The sequence below is a fragment of the Nannospalax galili genome, unplaced genomic scaffold, assembly GCF_000622305.1.
Source record: "Nannospalax galili isolate Female #2095 unplaced genomic scaffold, S.galili_v1.0 scaffold718, whole genome shotgun sequence".
NCBI classification, from domain to species: domain Eukaryota; kingdom Metazoa; phylum Chordata; class Mammalia; order Rodentia; family Spalacidae; genus Nannospalax; species Nannospalax galili.
The window spans coordinates 504,036-525,930 of record NW_008341417.1 but is presented as its reverse complement, the minus strand read 5'-3'; the positions used below and the strand labels follow the sequence as shown (position 1 = coordinate 525,930).

Sequence of the window (21,895 nt, the reverse complement as noted above, 5' to 3'; positions counted from 1 at the left end):
ATATCCTACTGAGTCCATTTAGTGGACTCCTTGAGTTGACTCCTTGAGTTTGGATAACCTTTCAGAGAGCTGTTCCCTTGAGAAAACTGATTCTGCCACTCTCAGTAGCCATTGTTTACCTGTACCTCTTCACTAGGGGTGGGGCCTTGTGAAATTTCCCCCATCCATGTTAGCATGTCAACTGGTGTTGTCATTATGCAGGCCTTGTTCAGGCCATCATGTTGGGATTTCATGGTACAGCTTCCCTGTCATATCTAAAAGACTATCTAGCAGCAGATTCTTGGTCCTCTGGCTGTTACAACCTTCCCACCTCCTCTTCAATCATGTTGCCCGAGTCTTTACAACAGATGGAGACTATTAAGAAATCCATAATGGGTCAAAATGACTGTGTGATGTCCCAGCCCTAACTGGGATGCAATGCCTATGCTGAAAAGAAGTTTCTTTAATGACAGATGAGAGTTTCACTTATCTGTGTGTACAAGGAAAATATCTTTAATGCAATCGGAAATTATATTAGTTTAGTAAAATGGCAGTCATAGGTTCTTTGTTAGGGCCTATGAGCTCTTGAGCCACAGATATGTGCTACGCTTTCAGTAGGTATGAATTCCCTCCTGTGGAGTAGGCCTTAAGTCCAATTAGCTAGTTGTCAGGTTACTCCTGAGATAAAAGTGCCTCTGTTGTTCCATCTTGCTAGGAAGGTCATTGTTGTGGTTCACAGGCTTTACAGCTAGGACTATTGATTGCTTTTGTCCCTTGGCAACTTGTGTAACTTTATGATGCTCTGAGAGCTGTTCCTCAGGGCAGAGGCTTCCAGATCAGGCCCAGTCCAAAGTGTGTGGTGTCTTCAGCAATAGGATCTTTCCTTCAAGTTCTGGGAGTCAACCAAGGGTAATGGCAATAGCCAATATTGTTTGGGGAGTCTCTTTACCCCCTTCCCCACAACCAACAACTCTAAGGGCGGTCTCCCATGCCTTGTACTGGGTTTTTTTTTTTTAGATACTTTATGGCTCATGGTGGGGGGGGGCATTATCACCCCATGTGACATGACTCCATTTAAGATATGTGTGTATATATATCTCTATCTCTGTCTCTGTCTCTATCTCTGTATCTATCTCTATCTCTATCTATATCTGTATCTATATCTATATCTATATATTCTTTGAGAGTTTCATGCATGCATTTTGATCATGTTTCTCCCTCCCCAACTTCTTCTCTAGGATTCATCCTATCACCTTCATGGTTTGGGGTTTTTTTTTTTTTATCACCCATTAAGTCCAATTTGTATTGCCTAAATGCTTTTGATTGTGGGAGTGTGGAACCTGACCTGGCGTGTAGTAGACCCACCAGGAACCACACCCTTAAATACAACTGACTGTTCCTCACCCAGCAGCTATCATATGGCCATAGCTCCTTTGTTATGGATGAGACTTCATTCCCTCCTAATCCCCTTTATGCTTGGATTTTGTCTGCGTGGCATTTGAGCAGATCTTGTGCATGCTGTCATAACTGTTGTGAGTTCATGTGTGCCACAGCCCTGCTGTCTGGAAAACACTATTTCATTGTAGTCATGGAGCACCCTCTGGTTCTCACTGTCTATGTCAAGATCCCTGAGCCTTTGGGGGAGGGGCATAATATAGGTGTTCCATTTAGGGCCAAATACCTGCTCTTATTCTTTGCATGTTGACCATTGTGGGTCTCTGTAATAATCGCCTTTTACTGCAAAAAGAAGCTTCTCCGATGAGGGTTGATAGATGCACTAATTGATCGATATAGTAATGAGTCATTAGTTATTTTAATATTTGGCTCACTTACCTGGCTGGGCTGGTGTGCAATATTTGTGAGCTGGGTTAGGCCTTCTGGGAATGAAGACAGTGTAGGTGGGCAGGCAGAGTTCAGAGTAAATGTTTTTGAGGCTATTGTGTATTGTCAAATTGCTCTCTGGAGAGAGATGACAAATTACATTTCAACAGTTTGTAAGACTAGAAAGGTTATAATGCAATAGAAAACAACATGCCATTTGTATTTCAATTACGCCTTAACTGGTAGTGAAGTTCAAGTTTTTCCCATATGCTATTTATTTATATTTTATTCTGTGAATTGCTTACATTCTCGTTTTGTTTTTTGAGACAGGATCACCCTATAGCCCCAGCTGGGCTGGAACTAACTATATAGACTAGGCTGATATAGATCTGCCTGCCTTTGTTTCCTGAGTGCTGGGATTAAAGGTGTGGCCACCAGGCCGTATCTCATAGCATTATTTTTTAAAAAGAAAGAAGTAATTCTATTTTAATCTTGTTTTACTTTTTTCTTTGAGAAGAGACAGACTTCTCTGTATTCAATCTGTCACTTAAACCATAAGTCTATAATTTCTTATCTGATAGGTGAAGAAATTGAACCTTTTGAAGTTAAATGACACCCAGTTAGGTTTGATCCACTCTGAAGGAAGGCTGGGGCTCTTATCCTGCTGACTCATAGATGAACTCATTCCTTCATAGACCGGGAGTAGTCACCAAGCATCATCTTCCAGAACTCCTACAGGAGCAGTGAGCAGGACAGTGAAGGTGGACATCCTGGACATCCTGGACATCCTAGTGAGGTGGACATCCTGGACAGCAGGCACATAACAAACACTGTCCCCTACTGATGGGAATAAACTGCTGTCCAGAATTGGGTGAGAAGTTTTCGATAATGAAGAGAGTTCTGAATTGAGACCTCAGTATGGAGATAATTTCAGCAATGTGATTAGTTAGCAAGAGTGTTCCTTAAAGAAGTTTCAGTACACATAAATGACTAGGAATGGGACTATGCCTGACATGGTTAAAAAGATCACTTTAGAAGAATGTAGTGAGAAAGGGAAATGACAGGATATGAGGCATGAGATTTAAGAATATAAACCCATATGAAGTGGGGTTCCCAATGTTCCCTGAATATAATAAGAAGCTTTGTAATGATTTCAGAAGGGAAATGAGAATTCAACTTTCTTACATCCAGTTGACTTTTCCTGTGTGTCTACCACATAGGTAATAGTAGGTAGATCTCAGAAATACCCTACTAAACACTGTTGCGCACAAGGAAATTATAGTCTGGTGAGGAGTCGAGAGTACACACTGTCAGTAAAATATAGCAGTATGTTTCACAGTGTGCATTCTGGAACAAGTGGTGATTTTTTAGGGAAAATAAATTGTCATCATCAGACAGATGAGATTGTTCTGTTCATGTTTCCTGTCCAACTTTGTTCAGCTTGGCATTTCTCTGACTTATTTGCACTAAGAGCTACCTTCCAATAATATGGTGATGTGTTGTTGAACTACTATATGACAAACCTTGACCCTGAGAAGTGCCAGATCCTGGCAGTAAGGGTTTGGGGTTATATGCTGGGTGCCGTGTCTATGCACTACTCAGGGTGTCGGATAGATGGACATGGTAGCTTTCATGGAGATGAAGGTCCCCACACTGCTTCCTGGGGTGTGAGGAGAAAGGATGGCCATGTGATGGAGCAGGAAAGGGTATCCACAGGGAAAGAACAGCCTGAGCCCAGACACGGAAACAAACGTAGCCCCTTTATCAACTCGGGAAAATGAGTTTGCAGACTTTGTAAACAGAAAGGGCCATTTTTAAAGTTTGCTTTTTTTCCAGCTTAATCTAACATATTTTTTAAATGAAGGCAAGTAGGCTGTGATCCTCCTAGTTACAATCCAGTAGGCACTGATGATTTCTCCTGTAGAGTAGGCCCAGTCCCCTGCCTGGTCTGCTTGACAGGCTCAGCGGTCTCTGTCTGAGCCTCCCTTCCTTCCCCTGCTGCTGCACATTCTGTGAAACCCAGCTAAGAAGGCCAGACAGAGCCCCAAGTTGTGTATAATTCTCCTGTGTCAGTTGGCTCTGCCTTCCTGGAAGGTGGATTTCCTGTTAGTACCCAGGCTCTTCTGACAGAGCAAGCTATTTCTGTCTTCTCATTGTTTCTGAATATTCTCACACTGACACTCACCCCACTTCCCCCTGTGTGTTCTTCTAGGCTCACTTGCATCTGAGTTTTTCAAGGCAGAATAATTAGAGGACATCACATTTCTCTGTTAGAGGGTATGCTCATGCACAGCAGGACTCAGGGAACAAGAGCTCACAGACTCCATGGGGTGGGGGCCTCTGAGCTGCAGGAAAGAGCTTCACAGACTCCTTGACATCCCCTTCTGTGTAACCTCCCATGCCACTTGAGACAGAAGATTTTTCAGAGCTTAGCTTTGCTTCATTGGTACTAGGTGATTAGTAAAAGAGCCTTTTCCTGTTTAGTACTTACTGTGCCAGACATGATACCAAGGGTGTTCTGTTATTGTCAATTTTGTACCTCCAAAAAGTGTGTTATTTACTACTTTAGAAATGAAGAGAGGGAGGCTGGGGAGTAGTTTGCTCGAAGTCACTCCGCTGCTCAGGGAAGATGCCATCATTTAAACTGAGATTGCAGGTGTAAAGTTTGTATATCCCTACCCAATTCCATGAAATGTTCTGATTGCTAAAGTGTATTTTCTGGGAATTCTTGCTTACTTCTGTTTATGCATCAGAATTCTATGGGAGCTTTTAAAAGTATAGATCCTAGGTACCCACTTCATAACTACTGACCACAAGTCAGAGATGAGGCTCAATGATTGGTGTTTTCCAGACTCTCTAAGGGACCTTGTGCATCAGGACCAGCAGTGGGGAATGACAGGGCTCCGCCTCAGAGTTTCTGCTTCAGTAGCATATGGTGGGACCCCAGCAGGTCCATTTCTAACAAATTTTCAAGTGATTCTCACACATGGGGTTGAGGAACTCACTGTGATAACACTGGTCTAATACAGTAGCTGAAAAATAAGGGAATAAAATAAAGTATTGAGAGCAGGAGGGCTCTGGAAAATTGCATCCTGCTGATGCTTCCCCTCCCTCCCCCTCCCTCCTTCCCTCCCTCTCTCTTCTCTCCTTCCTTTCTGCCCTTCTTTCTTCCCTCCCTTTTTGCCCCTGAAGTTTTTTTGGTTGTGACCAAACTTAATTAAGCAAAGAGAGGAGAGATGTTGAAGTGGGATCTGGAGTCAGTCATCTGGCATCAGTGTGCAGTCACTGCTCACCAAGTTGTGAGCTCAGTTTCTGCAGCAGAAGAACTGAGTTTCTCCTTGCCACCTCACAGGTCCGAACTGCATGTCTCAGGGAAAGAAATTTATCTTATCTGAATCCAATGGTTTCATGTTCGCTCTTCAGTTCAGATTTCTAGGGAAATCAGCTATAGTGTGATTTTATTACTTAGGAAATGACACACGAGAGAAATACGAGGTACAAATCAGTGCGTTTCCAATGCATTTGCTCAATAGTCTGTCTGTTTATGTGTATATCCTAGCATTGGCTCTAGACCCAAGGGATGGTGTTAGGTTTCCAATGGAGAGTAAGGTTTGAGACTGGTAAGCACAACCTTAGTGATGGAGCTTGCAAGCATGGAAGGTTTGCGCTGTTGTCTCCCCAGAAGCAGTGGGCACTACTCAGCAGGACCATAGTGATGGAGCTTGGAAGCATGGTGGCACATTGTAGACTGTAGTCTTACCAGGAGCAGAAGGAACTACTTAGCACAACCTTGGTGACGGAGTGTGCAAGTATTGCACCTGGTGGACTGTAGTCTCTAAGGGGAAGGAACTACTCATAGCAACAAAAGGGCATCAAAGAACTGGGTTTCTGTATCACCCACCAATAGAAAGGGAATGGGCTTCATAACCAGCACAATTAGATCCAACTCATTTTCTACCATTTATTTAAAGAGAGATACCACACAAACTAGAAGTTCATGTGTCTTAGCATTTTTTTTCTTGGTCTATCAAGTGGGATGACCTTCCCTCCTTCACAGAATCAGTTTTAAATAAGGTGAGGGATGTAAAGGGCCCTGGTCAATGTTTGGATCCAGTTGGCAAGCTGCTGCTTAGTCAAATTTAGTTCCTTCCCTCATACCAGACTTTGCACCCTAACTTCCTCAATATGGGAGGGAAACTATTACTGAAAATTAAGCAATATACAATATATTGCACCTTTTTTTACATTTATCATCTTATTCATTTAATATTTCTTTTAGTTACTGTTTTTTTCCCATACAGGAGAAATGGAGAAGTTAAAAACATAACCCAGGGGCTGAAGAGATGACTCAGCAGTTAAAAGTGCCTTAGTGTTCTTCTAAAGGGCCTGGGTTCAATTTCTAGCATCCATGTCAGGCAGCTCGTAATTGCCTATAACTTCAGCTTTGGGGACTCTGATACCCTCTTCTGGCCTCCATGGGCACTCACACATACATGCACAAACACATGATACACATAATCTATGTACAAACAAAAATAAAATAAATCTTTTTTTAAAAATATGCAACCCAGGGTCCTTAACAGCTAGTAAACATAGAGTGAGTGTGAAGCTAAGAATGACTAAATTCAGTGCTTGGACTATTTCCACCTATGTAACTGCCTGAGGAAGAACCCAGGAAGAGGCCATATAGGGAAAATCTAGTTATTTTAGAGTTGATTTTTGTTTGTGTCTGTGGCTGTAGAAAAGTATTCATCCTTTTGCCTTATTTTTCCAATTCCCTGAGGTTATGAGTTACAAAGCTGGAGGATTTGGGGTACCCATTTCTCACCTCCACTGTTCAGTCAGGCTACTAGAGAAGTTCAGTTCCGAAGATCCTCAAGCCAGGGACCATGTGAGTAGGGCAAATGCTCCAAGATGCTCTTTATGGTGTTGCTCAGAATAAGAACAACTAGAAAAGGCACTATTGAGTTGTAGCTGAGCCCCGTGTGCTTGGAAATGGAAAATTAGGAAACTATCTCTACCCTTTGTGTGCCAGTTAATAATCTGCCACAAAGAACCACTCTTTGTCGATCTGATTTAGAAAAAAGGCCTCGAGGCACCTTCTTTTACTTATGACAAGGCCAAGCATAGACCCTCCAGTTTCCCATTCTTTATCTTACAAATAAGTCACTGAAATGATTGTTGTCACTAGTCATTTAGAACTAAATGTATACTAGCCAAACTTTAAGACTCTATCTTTACCCTTAATCTGAACCTTATGTCCATCCTGGATCTGAGCCTGCGATACCATACAGCCCTTCCTGCAGGGGCCTGTGCTAGTCAGAGCTATCCAAAGAACAGAAACAATCGGGGACAGGCAGGGAGAGAGAGACAGTGGAGGGCTTTTATTATAAGGAACTAGCTTCCACAATTGTGAAAGATGGCAAATCCTAGGATCTGTAGGGTGAATCTGCAAGTTAGAGACTCAAGAGCCCATATCTAAAGGCCTGAGAACCTGGAGTGCCAGCATTATCATTCCAGTCCAGTCATTGGTCAACTGGCTCAAGCAAGATACAGGAAGAGCAATGTTTCAAGTTCAGAGGCATGAAAAGTGCTGATGACCAACTGGAAGACCTCTAAGCAGAAAGGATATTCTTGGTCTGGGAAGTATAGCCTATTCAGGCCTTTACTAATTAATTAGATAAGGCTCTCTTGCACTCAAGAAATCTGCTTTACTCAGTCTCAAGTGGGAGTGTAAAATTCATCCAGAAAACACATCACAGAAATACTCAGAATATTGTTTGATCGAATATTGGGACATCATGCGGCCAACCAAGTTTCTCTATTTCCTCCCTGAGAAGAGGCTAGACCAGCATAAATCATTCTCTGATCTATCCAATCTAAACCCATCATCTCTTAGCCTTGTTTATGTCTCTCTATGTGGTTCAGCATTCCATCCCTGGAGAGAAGCAGCTAGGATAAACAAAAGGAAGAAAGATTTCATTGGGCTCATAGTTTCAGAGGTTACAGTCCACAGTGCTTGTGTCTGTTGCTGTGAGGCATGTGGCAGCCTCATGGTTGTGGAGAGAGTAGTGGAACAGAGCTTTGGAAGAATATTGTGTGAAACTTTCTAATATTTTATGACTTCTTTTTCCCTTCTAACTTTTTGTATTAATTTTATTTTCCATAGTAAAGTTTTGTTATCTTAAGCTTCATGTTTTTTCTATTGCCTTTTGAAAAAAATTCTGTTGTTCATGCTAGGACCCAGTGGACTGCTTACTTCATGATTGGTAGGATGCTGAAAGAGAATGGTGTTTTCTAGTCATACTTAGATACCTGATTTCCTTCTTTTGGTCCGTAACTGCTATGATTGCACTAGTTTTCAGTAGCACCAGAGGCTGGTGACCAAAACATTAGTATATAAACCTTTGGATGACATTTTAAATCTAAAACATAGCACTTCCTGTTAAAGAAAAGCCCCCTTTGAGTAACTCTGAGACTTCTGCAGGTCTCATGGTTGGACTGTTATTGGAACAATTCCACCCCACAGTGTTTCCCCTTCCCTTACAATACACTTTGGAATAAAGTCTTTCTTTCCTAAGTCTGGGTTTGCTTTTAATATGACAGAAACTGAGTTATCCATTTCCCAGAGATTGTTTAAATAATACAGTACATACAAATCATAGAATGGGATCTCTTTCTCTCTCTCTCTCTCTCTCTCTCTCTCTCTCTCTCTCTCTCTCTCTCTCTCTCTCTCCTCTCTCTCTCGTGTGTTTGTGTGTATCTGTGTGTGTGGGGTGTATGGTGGTATAGAGTGTGTCTTTCTCTCTCTCTCTCTCTCTCTCTCTCGCTCTCTCTCTCTCTCTCTCTCCTCTCTCTCATGTGTTTGTATGAGTCTATGTGCATGTGGAGTATGGAGGTTGATACTGAATGTCTTTCTCAATCTTTCTCCACCTTATTTTTTGAAATGGGTCTCTTCCTGAATATGGGGCTCACCAATTCATCTTGGCTGGCTAACCACTAAGTCCCAAGGTTCCTCCTGTCTCTGTTCCCCAGTCCTGAGATTATAGATGTGTGCACTATCACTTCTGGCTTTTTAAATGTGGGTGCTTGAGATCAAAGTTATGTCCTCATCGTTGTCCAGCAATCATTTTACCCAGGAAAGCCATCTCCTCAACAGCAATATGATACATTTTCAAAAAGAAAATATGATAGTCATTGAAATCATTGGTGTCAGAATAAAGATGTCTGATATACCACTGAGTATAAAACAGACTATAAGATTCTTTAAGTATATTAACTCTTCTATATGCAACTGAATATAGGCATGTCTTAACAATTTGGAAGACTATTATGTGAAACTTCCTGTTATTACTAATTATCTCTGAGAGAAGAAATTTTAAGGGGAAGAGTTTTTTAAAAATCCTTCCAAATTTTTGTATCAATTGTATTTTCTGTAGTGAAATTTTGTTATCCGAAACTTCATATTCTCTGTATTTGTCTTTTAAAAAGTCATTTCTGTCATTCATGCTAGAATCAGGTGGACTGGTCTTGTGATTGTCCAACCTTGAGTACCTCCTAGGGGCTGTGCAATCTCAAATGTCATCCCTGGAAACCACTTCAAAAAGTAGTTCTCTCCAGCCACTCTCTCTCTCTCTCTAGCAGCCTGTTGGGGCTCCATAGCCTGTTGGAAATTACAGTCTTGCTGCCCTTAGTGCTCACTCTGGGAGCCCTTCTTGTGGCTAGAGTAAGAGGGCAGAGTGGCTGGTGACACTTCCGGGATCTGTGTCAACTGTCTTGAGTTGTTTTGCCTGATATCTGTTCAATTTCCCAGATCCTGTGTCTAAAGAAAAGTATTAAAATGAAGAAATTATATTTTTATTTATAAAGTTTGAAGATTCCATTTCTTATCACTTGGCCATTTCCCTCCAAATTTATATGACACCCCCACCCCAGTTGACCAAGAGATAGTTTAAGTGTTACTAAATTATAGCATCCATTTTGGAACCCTTCTTTGTTCCATTCCCATGGTTTCAGGGATTTGACTCCAATATTTTTTTTTACTATTTTATTTATTATTTTATGTGTATGAGTATATTGCCTGGATGTGTGTGATGTGCAGTGCCCGCAGAGGTCAGAAGAAGGCATTGTATCCCCTGGAACTGGAGTGATGGACAGTTGCTAGCCACCATGTGGATGCTGGGAATTGATCCCAGGTCCTCTGCAAGAGCAGTAAGCGCTCTTAACCACTGAGCCATCTCTCCAGTGCCTGATATTGACTCCAGTATTTTGACTAAATGCCCTTGGCAAATTTCACTTCAATATTGGAGAGCATGTCCTCCACCTGGAAGTGAGATCACTGTCTTTGTGTTATAGGTGGACACTTCTTTTTCTTGACCTTTTGACCTATTGCAGCAGTCAAAGAGAAGGGGCTTTGTTTTACAATCCAAACCACCATTTTTTCTTTAATGCCTCCAAGTGGGTGGTCTTCCACCAGAGGTCAAGTTTTAGGCTTGAACCTCTGCCTCTTAGCCCATAAATCTGTGGGGTCCTTAGGGTGCAAGAACTAATGCTTCCACCAGCATTTTCTTCTCTACTTGAAGGAGAACAGAATTATGTACTATGGCTCTAGAACATTCCATTTGAGGGGGAAAAGTCCTGGTTGTTGGGGGAAAAGCTTAAAACCCATATTCACACTCTGTTCCTTCATATATTTGAGCTGTTTCTGATTTCTGATGAAATGTAGGATATGAAAAGAACCTACTGTGTTGTCAGGATAGTTAAACAATGGCCGATTTAGCCCTTTTATCTTTATGTTCAATATTTACTGACAGCCTGGGTTTTGAAGCACTGTGGTTATCACATTCAAGCCAAGTTCTGTACAGTGGGTTCTCTTGTGCAGTTACATGCTCTGCAGTCCCCATTTTTTAATTCATATGTATGTGTGAACCTCCTTTTGTATGTATGTACCTCCTTTTCAGGATTTCACACATATAGCATGTAGTCTCTTGAGTATTTTTTTTTTTTCCTGTGTGGTTGTGTTTTGCCAACCAAACTAGACTGAAGAAATACATTATTGCCTGCTTTTCCTAGTCTGTCCAGTGGTCTTCTCATAGTCTGTGAGTTATTAGGACAATAGCAAAGATCACTGATAACCACACGAACTATTTAAACAGAGTTGATCAGAGAAAACTCTAGCATATGATTGAGGTGAGGGTGAGCGTTAATGAAGAAAAGTTTCACACATATCCTTCCTTTTACAAACGTGGCACTTCTCTTTTTTAAAATTTAATTTATTTATTTATATTTATTTGTGTGTATGAGTATATTGCCTGCATGTATGTAAGTGCAGCTGTGTTGTGTAATGCCAGTGGAGGTTATAAGCAAGTGTTAGATTCCCCTGGAACTGGAGTTACAGATGGTTGTTAGCCTCCATGTGGGTGCTAGGAATCGAACCCGGGCTCTCTGAAAGAGCAGCCAGTGTTCTTAACCACTGAGCCATATCTCCAGCCCTGTCACACTTTAAGAATCACTTGCAGCTGGAGTTGCTCATGATTGTGTTGAAGGTCCTGGGTAAAGGCATTACCTGTGTTGGACAGTGTGCCTGTCACTGCAGCTTAGCAAGCACAGGCTTTATTTATGTCATGTTCTCCTGAGCCCTATTGTGCACTTGGTGCAGAGCCTTGGCTGGGCAGGCACTGTGGTCCTCCATAGTCACAGTACTAAGTCTCCTGGTAGGACTGAGTGATCCTGGCTCTTGGCAGTGCCCCTTATAGATGAGTTTGATGATGTGTATCTATAAATAAACGAAATTCAGAGGAATTGAGACTCTGAAAGTTGGGGAGGTAGGCACACAGAACCAAGCCAGATCAAACTGACTGCTGAAATCACACTTTTCATAATAGCAAGCTGGCTCCCTGTCAAAAATGTGAGGAGTAAGGCTTTAAAAAGAGCACTTCTAAGGTGAAATGCATACTTTTCAAAACAATAGCAGAAAGCTTTTTCTAAGGTAAAACAGTTGAAAAAAGAGAAATGATATGTCATTTAGCATTCACTGAGAATAAGCAATTAATCCTGCCCTCTGGGGTGAATTCAGCCCAGCTTATTTGCACATGAAAGTACAAGATTGGCTTCCTTTCTATGAAAGTAAGACATCTGGTTGGAAAGTGAAAAATTCGGTCAATTACCTGAATCATGTTTGGTCTACATGATAGAAAAGCCCCAGATGTCTTGAAATCACCAGATGTTTGGCCTTGTGCAGTTACCACCAGCCCTGCTGACTGGCTTTCTCATGTGAGAGGTGCTGTTGATATTCTATAGACCCAGCCATTGTTAGGAGGCTGCTGTCATTTGCAAACCAGTAGTATGCAAACAGGATTGCAGACCCACATTGGCCCCTGAAAAAGTGTTCCCTGAGAGGTGCCTGAGTCAGTAAACAGCATCACCCAAGGAAGTATATTTGCTTCCTTTATTTTTATGTCATCTTCTTCCTATTTTTTTTAGTGATCAAACATTCTGTCAAATGATACTGAATCTAGGGTTTGTTTTTTAATAAATCAATGGAACAAAGTTTAAAAATTAAGAAACTTATGTCAGTCCCTGGTTTCTTTATGTGATTTTCACTTAATTGTGGGGAAAAAAAAAGTACAGAAACCACTGTTTAGAATCTTGTAGTATCCACAGCAAAATGACAGCCAAGTTATATTGTATTGTTTCCTAAGTCTGCCTTTCCGTAGAAGTGGAAGAGTTCTCCATGCTGATCCATCTGCCCCAGTCTTAAAAGTTGTGCTCATCTGACAGTCTTTGTATTTTTCTGATAAAACAACAAAAAAATGATGTTTCCTTTTGAAGTTATCATTTGGCCCTTAGAATTCCAAAGACAACACCTTCAGCACCCATTCTTAAAGTATTTCACTCTGAAGATATATCATGGAAACCTGACCACAGGGAGACACTTTCTGTACTGGAAAACTGAATAACATCACTGTGAATATTTTAACAACTCTCGTGGTTTCTGAAACTTGCTCTTCTGACCCTCAAAGCATATCTCTCCCCATGCACTAACATTATAGATCCCTCAGGCTTTTCAAACTCAGCCAGAATGAACTATGTGACCTTTGTGTGCTAGGCAGCATCCAACACGCCGGTGTAGGGAGTGGAATAGCTGCAGCACTGTCTCACATTTGCTGGTCTTTGTCTTATGCTGGTGCCATGCTAATGTGTTTCCTTGGCATTATCTTGATGAATTATCGCTACCATTCTGGGAGAAAAATAGCAATTTTACAAGCAAGGAAATTTTCATGGAAAAGAAATCCCTTGCCTAAGGTCATGAACTCTGGAACTCGATAGGCCTTGCACCCTATCTAAGCCTATCCTCTCCCTAACCTGAACTCCACAAGCTATGCTAACCTGCTTCCTTAAGGATGATAGGATGAAAAGAACTCTGCCATCAAGGCAGTTATGATAGAACTTAGAAGAGTTCTGCTCAGGACCAAAAAGCCATTGTACATGTAGAACACAATGATGTAATTCTGGAGACCATGCTGCGGGGTTCTAGAGGAAAGAACAATTAATTATGATCTACCTAGGGAAGGATTTTTGGAGGTAGCCTTAGGCTAGGTGAGACCAAAATAGGTCATGAGCAATTATCTAGAGAATTAGGTCACTGTGGGTACCAGAGTTGATAATTTGAAGCTGAAAAGATTACAGTTTCTGCTCTGAATATTTCAGAATTGCCTCCCATACCTCTGGACTCTGTTGGATTTTGCTAGCTATTATAGACTTCATGTGACTTATGGCCCTGGGTTAGATAAGTGCTCTATTCTATGTTGGGGAGGAACAGAGCTGCCCTTCTACAGCAGGGGGTGTTAGGGAAGAGGATGAAGTAACCTGAATTGGGAACCCTGTGTCTAGACCCTGCTTCCATAACTGGTTCACGCCAACAAGCCAGCTCCTGTGTTTGTGGTAGAGACCTCTCTGGAGAAGGAGAAGCTAGAAGATGCAGCATGTTAGAATCTCATGACTCTTGTGGTTTGTTCTTAAATATAGCCTGCCAGAGGTGCCTGCTGTAGATGCCTTCCTTTCCTGCCCATCATGGTTCATACTTAGCCCCTTCTGCCAAATTACATGGTAGGTTAGGAAAATCCCAGGCTCTGGAGTCAGACAATTATGGATTAGAATCCTGACCCTGATCCTATCTCTGATTGAAGCCCCCCAATTCCATAGGTGATTGAACAAATTTTATAACTGTTTTGTGCTTTTGTTTCTAAACTATAAAATCATAGACTCTAATGTGTAGACTCTTAAGTCACAGAACCTAATTCTATTACTTTGGGAAAGTAGTCTCATATCATTAATTTGCTACTAGCATTGAACGTGACAGCAACAGAAAAATGCCAAGAGCATTACTGAGGGCTAATAGATTTCAATAAATGGCCTCTGTAGTATTGTCATAATTAGCTTGTTAAAATGCAAGTTGTGTATACTGCTTTTGGCTCACCAACCTGTCGAGGTTAGTAGTTACATGTTGGACTACTATTTGAACCAACTTGTCCAGCCTGGGAGGACTTTAGGGCTCAGTTCCATGAAAGCATGGCATCCATAGTCTTTTGCCACCATAGTATCATCCTCTGTGCCTAGGAAGAGGAGAGGGCTGCCGGCCACCTTATCCTGAATGCATGCATTGCCCTTGATGTCTTCCATTGGCCTGACTTAAAGATGAGAGTAACCTCTGATGGGATCATATTAGGATGTGTTTTCTTTATCCTAATAACATTCAGGATCAAGAGTTTAATGTGGGGCTGGAGAGATGGCTCAGCAATTAAGAACACTGACTGCTCTTGCAGAAGACCTGGGTTTGTTCCCCAGCACCCATATGGCAGCTAACAACCATCTGTTACACCAGTTCCAGGGAATCCAATACCTTCTTCTGACTTACACGGGCATTGGATGACATGTAGGCAACACACTTATACACATAAAATTAAAATAATGAATAAAATATTTTAAAAAGAGTTTAATGCACTGTTCTTTGCTTTCTCTACTGATACTCAGCATCATATGGGAGCATGTATAGGCATGCACGTTTAGCCTTTTTGTCCAAGTTGATTGATATGTGTCTTGTGATCTATCTTTTCTTTAAAAAAAAAAAAGACTATAATTTTTGTTAAGTGAACATTGGGAGTGAGAAAAAATGGATACAGAGATAAAATAGTCTTTGAGTTTTCTCTTTCCCTTGGAGGAGATGAATAATGCCTAATATAAGGTAAGCGTGTATAATAGTTATTCAAAAGTGAATTTAAGATATAGGATATTTTGTTTATTAATACCTACTGAAGGTCAGAATACAAAGTCAGAGGTCTTAGATATAGCAAACAGTCCAAACCACAGAGGTACTTCTAAGACATGTTAACCAATGTATATAATTCCTAAGAGGCATTAAACAGGACTCATCTGCTGGAAAAGAAAATCCATGAGGGTGGAGATCTCCTCTGTCTGGATCCTGATCTGTTTTCTACCCTGGGACAGTTTGTGGCGCACAGTAGATGTCCAGTAATTTCTTTAGAGGGTGATGAAGATATCATGAAGTTTGATATGAATTTAAAGTTGGATTTAATCCTAGCTAAAATGAGATGAATTTTAGGAGGCATAGCAGAAGCTATCCTTCAACAGGCAGCAGAACAACAGGCAGCAGAACACGCCAGGTTTGGGCTTCTTATTAATTTCTCTGGTTGAGTGAATCGTCTGGACCAAATGTAACTCCAGTGCAGGAGCCACACTTCTGGAATGTTCTTCAGTTTAGTCATCTTGTATAAGTTGTTGTTGTACCAGATCTAGAAGATTCCTGGAGTTGTCCTGCTCATATGATCTGAGTCAGGCTAGGTCTTCACATGGGGTATGTCTGTGTGAGGCACCACACTTCATAGTTTCCACCACATGCCTTAATGCCTGCATATTATCTAAGACTTGCATTTTCTCATTTTTATTCCCCATTCTTAAATCAAATGGAAATTAGCAGGTTGAGTCTGAAACAACTCCAGGACCGCTTAAACTGACAGGGCAAAACATCCTTGGGCACAGTACACAATCTGGTTGACCTGTTGGCCTTACCAAACTGAGCTGGCACCAGCATCCCAGAGCCAAGCACAAGGAAGCAGGGTCGCATGCCACCCACACCCAAAACTCTCTGACATTTCCGTGGGCCTGGAGCCAGCTCTCCCCCTGGGTTTCATCTCTTGTCAGAACACAAAAGAACACTGAACCTTCCAGTTAATTCAACAACCCTTCCTCCCTTCCTGGAGAGGCTAACAGTTCTGTTGACCATTATAATGCATCTTCTGTCTCCCAGCAATCCACATAGTCATTAATTTCTGTTGCTGACATCAGGAAAGAGGATTATGTGTGTGTCTGAAACTGTTCCCAAAGTGCTCATTAGTCATAGATAATTGAAAAACTGGTAGGGGAAGGTTTGGTGTAATAGGAGCCCCTTGCCTGAGAAGAGGGACTGCAGCCACCCGGTAATTGTAGACTCCAGCTTTGACCACTGACTCAATCTTCCCATCCAGATGGGAATTTAGGGAGCCCAAGAGCCCTTAGGGCTATCTGACATCTCAAGGTAAGGATGTGTATGCAGCCAAATCCAGAGCATAGGCAAACTGCCTGTGGGTCTCTTTCCTGCCTTTAGCCTGAGGTGCGAGGCTTGCAAAAGATGCTGAGAATCTGCTTTAATTTTCTTTTTATTTCAACTTAAGCTAGTTTGGTTTGATTAAAAAAACAAGCAAAACAAAAACAAAGCAAAAACAAGGAAACAAGGTCATGATCTGGAAGCTGCCTAAGTGGTTTGTGAGAGTACATCACAGTTTCCTCATCCCTATTTAAACAATCCCCAGAATGTTTTTCTAGAATTTTCTGGAAGTTTATGTCCTTAAATGTTTTAGCCTCTACAAAGATCACAAATGTGATTATACTCTGAACAGTTCTGCATCTTGGAATTGTTCTTTCCTTTATCTTGGACTTCCTTCCAGAGCCAAATCCATACCTTAATTCAGCCTCATGTATTTTAATGGCTATGTAGGATTCTGCTGAATAGATAATTTTTTTAATTGACCAGACCAGAAGAGAAATGCCATTACAACTGTTACACAAGAAATGCATGTTCAAAGTAGAACATGAGAAATCACAGGTTAGCAAAAAGCACAAAATCACCCACCTACCCGATTGAAAAACTATTATTCTGTAGTTTTCCTCTTAGGAATATAGGTTGATAAATTCATCAACCTTCTCTGTTGTTTTTACAGGCAAGTTATACTCTATATAATATCATACAGTCTGTGCTTTCCACATGATTTGGAAGGGTTTTTCTTAACTTTTTATTGAATTTTTGTGCATTTCATGCAGAACATCTTAATCACCTTTACATCCCCTTTCCCATTGAGACCCTCCCATAGCTCCGCCACTGGAATTCATACATTCTGTCATTTATTGTTAAGGCCTATAGTGTCAAGTTAGTGTCCGTAGACGTCTCTCAGTGCGAGTTCATCCATTGGGGTCTAGTCAGCTTATCTAGTGTCCCTCCCTTTAAGAAGATCAGCATTTCCTCACCTAGCAGTAATCAGCTGCCAATAATTCTTCAACTAAGATTGGGCCTGCTACCCATTTCCACAGTTCTGTGCTGGGTTTTTGTCTGCTTGAGTTTGTATAGGTCTTGTGCATGCTGACACCATTGCTATAGGTTCATATGGGCAAGGTTCTGGGAGCCTGTAGGACTGTATTTCCATGTGGTCAGTTTTAAAGCCAAAATTATTTCCCACGCTAACCTTTCTTCACACTGCAGGTTTATCTTCTTAAAAACCAAATCTGAGTGTCCAGAGAGATGTGCCAGCAGGTTTTCCAGACTTGCTGTCTGCTGGTCTCTGCTGCCTCTCTCCCAGGCTTCTCCTGTTCTCCGCCCAGTGTTTACCTTGCTAATAGACTGCACCGTCACTTCCTGGTCCATCTAGACTCCTTACCTGTGCTCTGAATCTGGTTGTACACACACCCTCACCTAGAATCGTGAGATGTCTCTAAGGGCTCTTGTGCTCCATGAGTTCCCTTTGGTGGTCAACAAAAGGTGGGTATGTTTTGTCCTGATGAAGTTATCTCCTGGAATATTCTAGCATGAATGCAGCAATCCCTCACATGTCATTCTAGCCCTTGCCCAAGTGTTATTTCTACCTGGAAGACTTTGTTCATTCTCTTGGGTAAGCCTAAGGAGTCCTCTTCAATTCTTTTGGAACATCATGTAAATTCTGCCTTTCTAGCATCTTCTCCATGGGTTTCTATCATCTTAGTTCAAGACTTCAAGGACTTTTGAGACCCCAGGGATTTATTTCACATATCTACCAGTATCTAGAACTTGGCATAGAGCACATAGAAATCTGTGTGGACCATTTTCCAAATTGTTTCTAAAAGGTTTGTGAAACACACAAGTGAATGATTTTCAGAAATCTAGAAGAGATCACAGAGGCTGAAGCAATGATGTCAATGTTGTAAATTTCCTTTGAGAAAAGCAGTGCTGTGGTTTATTGAATTTTATGGCAAATGAAAACTTCTGGGGAAGGTTGTCATTTGGCTTTTGACAGCCTTAGTCCCCTCAGGATGCCTCTGACTGGAAAAAAAAAAAAAAAAAAAAAAAAAAGAGGGAGAGAGAGAAAGGGAAATTTCTGGAAGTTCTCATAACACTCACCTATTTCTACCTTCCTGTCTTATGCTGTATTTAAAGCTCCTTCCTGCTTGAGGTCAGACATGATTCCTAAAGGCTACACTTCTAGTGTAAGAGGGATGTTCTTCATTGTGTACATTAACTTTCATTCCAAGACCACTGGTCTGAGAAAGCTTGTTCACAGCCCTGGACTGGAGAGCTGAGACAGACTTGGGGAATGAGTTGTTGACTGGGAATGCTTCTCTGCGATAGACAGAGGAGAGTTTACAGAGCAAGACCCTCAGTGGTGATATAATCCTACAACATCTTGGCTAGCTCAGCAGTGTTCTGGGTGAGGGGGACCCCACCAGCCTTCACTCCTGCCTCATTGGGACACAGGACCCTGGAGAGGGTCTCCTTCTGCATGCAGCTCTATGGCCGGCCGAGGCACCTGAGAGTCTGGCAGCTGGCCACTGTCTACACCCTCAGGCTTTGAAGCTAGTAGGCATGACCTCCCTTGATGAGAGAATTCAGGCCCTTGCATCCTCTTCTCCTCTGCACTTTCTATATCCAAGCTACTATGACCTGTTATTTCTTGCTCCACAATACCTCTCATAGCTGCTTCTGTTCCTGCACACCTTTCCGAAGACTCCCATCTTTTCTCTTTGAGGACTGGGGATCCTCACAGCTGTCCCTTCTTTCCTAACTTCAGCCTTTCCTCTTCTAAAATGTTGCTAGAAAGAGCTTCTAAAATCACAAATCCAGCTTCCATGCTCCCTAGTATCAGCTCTTGAGTGGGATCTGGCAGTGTCAGTGTTGAGACCTAAGCACTGCCATGTGAGTCTAAGGCCCCCTCTCCAGCCTTGTCTGCCCTGTAGCCTACTCCTGCTGCCTCCCACACCGTGGAGCCTGTGTTCAGAGCCTTCACCCAGCCCTGCAAGTCCTCCATGATGCTTTCTCCCTTCTAGCCTGTTTTTTTTTTGTTTGTTTGTTTTTTGTTTTTTTTTTAAATCAAGATTCTCTGCCTGCTGGGAGATCTCCCTACATGTGCATTGACCCCAGATCTGCTGCCAGCCCAAAACTCTGCTCACAGTGATCTCCAGTCTCCTCACAAACAGATTTTCTCATTGAGCAACTATGCTTTCTAAATATCCCTAGAAAAAGGGCCCCACCCTGATAATCCCCCCCCCCCTTTTGTTTAAAACCTTGTCTATAAAAATTGCTCCTTTTGGTGTTTGTTTGTTTGTTTGTTTGAGGCAGGGTCACCCTGTAGTCTCAGCTGGTCTGGACCTTGCTATGTAGACCAGGCTTGCCTTGATCTCACAGAGATCCACCTGCCTCTGCCTCCTGAGTGCTGCGATTAAAGATGTGTGCCACCACACCCTGCTAAAAAATATTCCTTTTAAATTGTGGAGACTGGAGATGAAGGTGGACCAGAATTTCCCATTTTGACCTTCCTATGGAAATCAAGCTGTTAAAATAACTCTGATTTGGGGCAAGATCTCCAAATGGTGGGTGGTAATTTTTAAATGTACAATAATGCTGCTGCTTCTTGAAATATTTCTCTTGATCTCTTCATCTATTCAAAGCACATCTGAGAAAAATTTGTGCCTCAAATGTCAGAATGTAGGATTTGATGTCAGAAGAGACTGCCTCCAACTCCTAAGCCGTGTGGCTATGGGGAGGTTACTGTTCCAAAAACTTCAATTTCCCCATCCGTCTGTGAGATGGGGACAATATAGGTTACTATGAAAATGAGGTGACAAAATGCATGTTTTGTAGGGATTAGAAAAATGCATCATGGGAGTGAAGTCTATGACGTATTACAGAGCATATTTCATGACATAATTAAGATACTATCCAGACTCCAAAGCACAACTTTCCCATGGTTCTTATGCCCTGAGAATTCCACACAGACCATAGGTTAGCTTCCCTTCACCTGTGTTTGTGCATCTGAACTTTGTTATCTAGACTGGAACCATCAACTAGACAGAACATAAGAACAACACACAGAACTTTGGTTTTTATACTACTCATGATGAAGTAAATAAAAGAGATGAATTCATTTTGATATCTTTTTTAACTTAATGGATCAAAACTCTCATTTCAGCATATAATTGGTATAAACAGCTCTTATTGCAGTGCTGAAGGCTGAACCCAGGATCTTGCTCATGCTGTGTAGGCACAATACCACTGACCTGAATCTCCAGCCTGATATGAAAATTATTAGCAAGATATTTTGCAATTATTTTTCCAGATTGAATCTTTGATGTCTGGCCTGTGTTTACCACCAAACACACATCTCAATTTAAACACTAGGTTTCCATCGGAAATACTTTGGTTAATTTTCTTAAATGAATTTTGGAAAAGTAAATTTGCATACCCAAATTATTCTGGACATATTTAGCTTTTCAGTAACTGAATTTGGTATCTTTAAATGTAAATTTGGGCCTGGAGAGATAGGTTAGTATTTAAGAGCACTGGCTGCCCTTGTAGAGGACCTGGGTTTGTTTCGCCACACCCACATGGTAGTTAACAATAGTCTATAGCTCCCGTTCCAAAGGATTTGATGCCCTCTTCTGGCCTCCACAGGCATTGCATGCACATGGTGCACTTACATACATGAAGGCAAAACACTCATGCACATAAAAATAAATAATTTTAAAAATTAAAAAATAAGTGTAAATTAACTGAAGTCAAATAAAATGAAAAAATCTTAGCTCCTCAATTGCTCTAGCTGTTTCTTGTTTTTAGCCCATCTGTCTCTTGTGGCTACAGTACTGGATAAGGAAGTCCTAGAAGCCATCACATCATTTCCGTCTTTTGGGCCTATTTCCATATTCAGTAATAAATGGAAGTTTATTATTTAAAATAGATATGAGCATGGACTGTGGGGTGCTCTGTTTCCATTCAGAGGAGACTGATGGAGCCATTTGTCCTCCTCCCTTGCTCGGTCTCCCTACCTTCTGTGTTCTGAGGTCCTGTGGCACCTCGGCCTAGCCCAGGAACTCCCTAAACAAATGCAGGTAGTGTTGTAGCATTCAACAAATCCCTGACACACATTGAAAATCCTAGGATCTTGGGATTCAAAACGATCTTAACATGTACATGTTCTAAGTGCAGTGCATAAATACTTTTATAATTCTTTGCATGGTGTTGGGGCCAGGCCTCTGTTAAACACCTGGTAACAGATGGATCATTTCATTTTCTTCTGACTCACATGGTTCTCTGTGTTCTTATCTGGTTTTCCTAACTAGGTTGGGAACAAGACCCGCCTTTTACAGCCTGACAGTACCCACACAAAGCTAGACAATCAATAAATTATTAACTGAAGGCCTGCCTGACTGTAAGAATTCAAGGTCACTTGAAATATCAGGGTCACTGTGTTGCACAACTCCAAAGTATATCCATCAGCTTGTTTGTATGGCTGTGCAAGTA

General features: G+C 41.6%; 1 protein-coding gene across 8 annotated transcripts in view; it reads left to right on the top strand.

Annotated features, from left to right (window-relative positions):
- Fggy (FGGY carbohydrate kinase domain containing) overlaps window positions 1-21,895 on the top strand; it is a 409,436-nt gene that overhangs the window by 192,120 nt on the left and 195,421 nt on the right. The gene's annotated exons all lie outside the window — the stretch shown is intronic.